Source organism: Desmodus rotundus, chromosome 3, assembly GCF_022682495.2.
Source record: "Desmodus rotundus isolate HL8 chromosome 3, HLdesRot8A.1, whole genome shotgun sequence".
Classification (NCBI taxonomy): domain Eukaryota; kingdom Metazoa; phylum Chordata; class Mammalia; order Chiroptera; family Phyllostomidae; genus Desmodus; species Desmodus rotundus.
The window spans coordinates 78,964,729-78,971,487 of NC_071389.1; the positions used below are offsets into that span (position 1 = coordinate 78,964,729).

The 6,759-nt window shown below is 39.7% G+C and overlaps 1 pseudogene; it reads right to left on the reverse strand.

The window, feature by feature from the left end:
* Positions 1 to 666: 666 nt before the first annotated feature.
* LOC112309353 (glyceraldehyde-3-phosphate dehydrogenase-like) lies at positions 667 to 1,665 on the reverse strand (annotated as a pseudogene).
* Positions 1,666 to 6,759: the final 5,094 nt, after the last annotated feature.

Here is a 6,759-nt window from a genome sequence, read left to right on the forward strand (position 1 = left end):
CACCACCCAGTTTCAGGAGAATTACAAATTCAAATGAATATGTCCAACAAGCAAAAGTAATTGAAAATAATTCCAGGTGTTATTTTTGTAGTTTCAAGAACAATAAAGAGGTTCCATTTCCTCTTCTTTCTAATTCTTTCAAATTCCATAACTGCTTTGTGCCTCTTTTCTTCTTACTGTCAGTTATCCCGGGAAACTGCCAATTACCTTTCCTTTCGTCCTTCTCTTTCCTTCTTCTCTCTTAGTTTAGAAGCTCCTCCTTTCTGGTCAAATCTTCTTCCACTGAGTTCTTTGGTAAATAACGTTCTTCTCTTATGAGAATATTCTGTTGAATAAAATTCTTCACCTTCTTGTACAACATAGTAATAAAAAATTAGCACTTCTGAATTTAAAAAAGACTATTGAGTGAGCGATACAATTCTTTTACTTAAAAGCATTTGTGTTTTGTTTTCTACTTCTCTTTCCTTTTTTTTTGGCTGAGTACAATGAACTTTATTGATGATGCATGACAAGGTAGAGCTTCCTAAGCCCCTCCCTCAGGGGGTCTAGGATGAAAACTATGGATGTCAGGAATGTCTCAGTGTATTGGGGATCAATCTGGGCAAGGGCTCCCTAGCAGCTGAGGGTCTTGTTTCTCCTTGCTGCAGTGGGCGGTCCAGGGGGCTCTTACTCCCTGGAGGCCATGTAGACCATAAAGTCCACCACCCTGTTGCTGTAGCCAAATGCATTGTCATATGAGGATATGAGCTTGACAAAGTCATCATTGAGGGCAATGCCAACCCCGGTATCAAAGGTGGAGGAATGGGTGTCACTATTAAAGTCACAGGAGACAACCTGATCTTCAGTATAGCCCAGGATGTCCTTGAGGGGGCCCTCTGATGTCTTCTTCACCACCTTCTTGATGTCATCATATTTGGCAACTTTCTCCAGGCAGCAGGCCAGATCCATAACTGACACATTGGGGGTAGGGACACAGAGGCCATGCCAGTGAGCATCCCATTCAGCTCAGGGATGACCTTGCCCACAGCCTTGGCTGCGCCAGTAGAAGCAGGGATGATGTTCTGAGCTGGTCCTCAGCCATCACACCACAGCTTTCTAGAGGGGCCATCCATGGTCTTCTGGGTGGTAGTGATGCATAGACTGTGGTCATGAGTCCCTCCATGATGCCAAAGTTGCCATGGTCAAACTTGGCCATGGGGACCAAGCAGTTGGTGGTGCAGGAGACGTTGCTGACAATCTTCATAGAGTTGTCATACTTGTCATGGTTCACATCCATCACAAACACAGGGCATCCACAGAAGGGGCAGAGATGAGGAGCCTCTTGGCTCCACCCTTGAAGTGAGCCCCAGACTTCTCCATGGTGGTGAAGACACCAGTGGACTCCACAGCATACTCAGCACCAGTATCACCCCATTTGATCTTGGTGGGCTCTTGCTCCTGGAAGATGGAGTTGGACTTTCCATTGCTGACAAGCTTCCCATTCTCAGCTTTGACTGTGCCTTTGAACTTGCCATGAATAGAATCATGCTGAAACATGTAGACCATGTAATTGAGGTCAATGAAGGGGCCACTGATGGCAACAATATCAACTTTGCCAGAGTTAAAAGCAGCCCTGGTGACCAGGCACCCAATGCGGCCAAATCCGTTCACTCTGAGCTTTACCATCGGGTCTCAGGGTTGCAGCTGGCTCTGCGCAGGAAGATGTGACTGTCTGTTGAACAGGAGGAGCAGAGAGCCTGTGTTTTCTTTATAACGTTGAGTGATAAAAGTGAAAAGGGTGAAAATTATGTGTAAGGGAAATATTCTTAGTGATAGAATAATAATGATAATAGGAAAAGAAAACACTTTTTTTTTAAAACCAAAAACTAGATATAATCAAGGGTTGGATTTGCTCAGCGGTATTTTGGTTGTATAGCTAGGTACTTATAATAAAAGCAATACCTTTACCTTGAAATGTCCACAGGAAAAATAACTTTAAAATTGGTATTCTGTAACCCTCTAACTCCTAACTTTCCTTTTCTCACTAAAACAATTGTAATTTTGTGAGATTTGACCTTTTTCTATTCCCCATCGTACTGCCAGGCAAAATAGAGAAAATGGGGATGTGAACGTGCTGCCATAGGGGCTCCTAGACATAGTGGTCATCAGCCTGGTGTTTCAGGGATATATTACTTTTGTGCACACAACCAGTCTCAGTTATAAAATGTCAAACAATGGTTGTGACCATCCAGTGAGGTGAATCTTTGTACACTGGAACCCATGCAGATAGTTCTTTTCCACCAAATGAAACTTTCACACCTTATTATTTCTCTTTTCAAACTTCTAACCCCTCTTTCCCAGTTAAATGACCTTGTTTCCCGTTTCACTGAGAAATAGAAGAATCAGAGACCTTTCCTCCTGTTCCCACCACAAGTACCAACCTACCTGAGTTACAAAGTCTGCCCTGTTCCCCCTTGCTGGGAATGAACTTCAGAGGGTGGCCACTCCTGTATGCCGGGGGGTCCTCTCCCCTACTCAAGAGTTTGAGTCCAGCATTCATCCCATCTCACATCTGTAGCTGTGATTTTTTCCTCTTTAGAGGATCATTCTCATTAACATACAAACATACTGTAATTACATTTTAAAAAATTAAGCTTCTCTTGATCCCACTTACCTCTCTAGTTTCCACATCATTTCTCTGTGCTCTTTACTGTAGAACTCTTAGAAAGTGTCAAAACAATTTTTTCTCAAGCTTTTCTCCTCCTACTCTTTTGGAACCCTCTCCAATCTCGTTTTCATCTGCCCTTCCAACAAAAAGGATTCCTGTCAATCTCACTAATGACTTTCACACTGCAAAAGTCCATGGTTAATCCTCAGTCCTCATCCTACTTCATTTATAGGGAGTTTTTGACTCTGGTGATCTCTACCTCCTCGACACTTCCTAACCACTCCCTCCTGGTTCTCTGGCCACCTCAGTGGCTGCTTTTTCTCAGTTTCCTTTGCTGGCTGGCAGGCCCCAGAGCTCAGACCTCCTCTCTTCTCTGCCTGCATTCGCTCTCCTGGTCATCTCATCCAGTCTTGGACATGCTGGCAGTCCAGACCTTTCCCTTGAACACCAAATTCAAATCCACTTGCTCACCATCTCCACTTGAATTCATCACAAACACAGCATACCCAGAAACACGCTGCTATCCCTGTCCTCCTCCAAACCTGCTCCTCTCCCCATCAACCCCATCTTGATAAGAAGCAACTCCATCATTTTTCTAACCTTCGAGTCAACCTTGCTTCCTTCTTTCTCTCACAGCGCTCACTCCAACAAAGCCAGCACCAAATTTTGTTATTTCTATCATCAAAATACATCCAACATCTGACAATTTCTTATTATTAATACATGTTGTTATCTGACTGATTCTAGACACCATCATTTCTTCCCCAGATTGCTGCAGTACCCTCCAAGCTAGTCTCCCTCTTCCCACTACAATCTACTCACCACACAGCTGGCAGGGAGCTATCTTTAAAGATGAGTCACATCAGGTCATTCTTATCCAGTGACTTCCCCTCTCACTCTGTGTAGGGTTTCACAATCTAATCTAATCTTTCCTAACTCTTCCTCCTTTCTCTACTGAATTCACACCAGCCTTTTAGTATTCCTTACTTGAACCAAGGACACTCCTACCTCAGGGCCTTTGCATTTACTATTCTCTCAACTGGGAATTTTCTCCCGATATTTACTAGATTCTTCCCAGTACTAAATTGAGGACCCTGTTCAAAAGCTACCTGATCAATTGCAGCCTTCCCTGATTGTTTTATATAAAATAGCAAACCTCTTTCCCACCTCCAAGCATTATCTGTTTTTTGTTTTCTTTTCCTTTATTTTTGCTCTTCAGTCTTCTTTACTTTTTTCTATAACATCGGTCATTGAGATATGCAATAAGCCAGGACAGATGGAAAAGGGAAACTGAGACAGAGAGCTGAACAAATTGGCTGAACAATTTACAGCCAGATACAGAAGATCACCTCCCTATAAATAACATCTCTGCCTCAGTTGTACTTCAGCTCCAGGCCCCCAAAAGCAGCAAAACCAGGTGGGTGATGCCAGGACCAGCTGCAGTAACTAATGACCCCCTCCTGTCGCTGACCAATCAGTGGAGACCATGATCCTGAAAGGGCACACTTGGAAAAGCTGATGACTATTCCATTGAGATCCTTCCCCAAGACCATCCCTAAACTCCCAGCCTTTAAAAACCTTGCAAATGCAGGTTCCCAGAATGCTAACTCCTGGGAGCACGCCCGCAGCTTTCCTTTCTCCCTTTTCCTCCCCGACAGGCACACATCTCTTAAACTGAAAGGGTCCCTTCTGACTTCTCAGCGAACCAAAGCACCTCTGCCTAGGCTCTCTCACGTTGCTTCTTCTGTCCTAAGTCCTTTCTTGTTTTACTGTCCCCAGCTTTAATAAACATACTCTCACAATCACCTGGACTCTGTCCTGAAGTCCTTCCTGAACAAAGGCAAGAAGCTGCACTCTAGTGGCAGGCCTGAGGCAGACCCGTTCCTGACTAGTCCCCTTTCTGGTAACATCATCAGCTGTCTTACTTGTCTATGGCCTTTCTTTCTCTCAATTAGAATGTAAGATCTATGAAAGCAGGGTTGGTGTCTATTTTGCTCACTGATGAATCATTAAGTTCTAGAACCACTCCTAACTGATCCCTAACTAGTTGTTGAAAGAATGGACAAATGAATGGATGAATGGAACATTTTTGCTATTATGTTTTTTAATAACATAGAGAAACATTAAAAATTGCTCTACATCAATAAAAATGTACTCCACCAAGGAAGTATAACATGATTGGTAAAATACAATATTTGGAGAAAACTTTTTGAGAAACTAATTAAAGTCATTCTAAAGTTGTCCAGAAATCCATTGGCTAAAAGAATGGTACAATAAAACACACAGCAATGAAAAATAATGAATGAGAACAATATACAGTGACCTGGAGATTTATTCATAATATAACATTAGGTGGAAAAAATATCAAACTTCAAAGTAACAAAATTAGCATCATTCCATTTTTTTAAAGTTTCAATGACTACTACATTTTATAAATATGTGGGTTTTGACCATGAAGAAAATAACTTCAAAAGGATAGAATTAAAGTAGGAAATCTCAAACTTCATTTATAAACCCCGATGTTGTTTACTTTATTGAAGTAATCATTTATTATTTTCATAATGTTTTTATACAATAAAGCTTTTCAATGTGTTAATGTAGGAAAGTGTTTGAGACAAAGTTTTTAATGGAATATGATGTAAGCATTGAAAAGCTTTTACATTTATAAATAGTTAAGTCTTAAAATGCAAAATTAAATTATCAAATGCTTGAGCCACACTTAGGAAAATAGTTAACTAGATAAATTAAACAAACTTCATATTTTTCCTTCATTGCTTATGCAACTGAAAACATTTTCAAATAGTTCTACTAAGTTTAATGTATAAATACATCCAAGTTGCAAAAGATCAAAAAAGCTTTTTCTAATCTTCACCCAAGGACTTTCTTTTTCTTTTTTTACTGGCTTTAGAGAGACAGGAAGAGTGAAGGAGACAGAGAAAAATATGGATGTGAGACAGAAACATTCAGCAGTTACCTCCTGTACACACCCCGACCAGGGATCAAACCCACAACCTAGGTACCAGCCCTGACTGGGAATCCAACTGGCAGCCTTTTGGTGTATGTACAGGATAACACAGCCAAGGCAAGATCCAAAAACAATTTTTTTTTCCTTGAAGAAGGATATAAACAAATTATCAAGGAATCATTTCTTGATTTTGTTCCTTAGGAGGATAGTCCAACTGCTGGAATGATATTTATTTGGGGACTGTGTTAATTTGAGTGATCTGGAGCTTTCCAAGTGTCACGGACAGGAAGTAGACTGCCTATGACTAAATAAGATGAACGGAGTATACTCAGGCATAGAAGCAGGCTTAAGAGAAGGACAGCACGCACTACCTAGTACAGAATCTCAATTTCCTTAGCAACAAGGCCGTTACAGAATGCCAAGAGAATCTAACTATTTTTAATATTCCTTAAAATATACATTTTTTTAGCCTACAGTTTCAATCTTGATATTTGCTTCAAATTCTTTCCAAGAAAATCAGATACTATATTAAAGAAATTTAATTCTGAACAAATTGGTGATTCCTTTATATAATATGTATGTATAAATATTTATTATACATATAAATAAGTATACTTTCTCATACATAAAATATTTATATAATACATATATGTTATACATATTATATTATAAAACTATAAAACTTAGTTTTTCATATATGGAAAAAGTGAGTTTTCACACATGGTAAAAAATCCTTGAGTTAATAAAAGGTAATAAAAGTTCCTAGATCTTTTGGATTAGCAATATCTTTTGGATATTCAAAATTTTTATTTATTATTCACAATACTACCATAGAAGGCATAAATAACATATGTCCACACCAAGACCTATAGAAAAGTGTTCGTACCAGTCTTATTCATAATAACCAAAACCCAGAAACCAAATGCCATCAATAGGAGAAGGAATAACTAAGTCATGGAATAGTTACACAATGAAACATTACTCAAGAATAAAAAGGAACTAATTCCTGATGCAACAATATGGATATATCTCACAGGTATTATATTGACAACAGACACGAGACAAGAGGAAGTCAAACCCAAGGCATTCTTAATTTATGATACCATTTATATGAAGTTCAAAAACAGATCAAACTGATCTGTGGTGA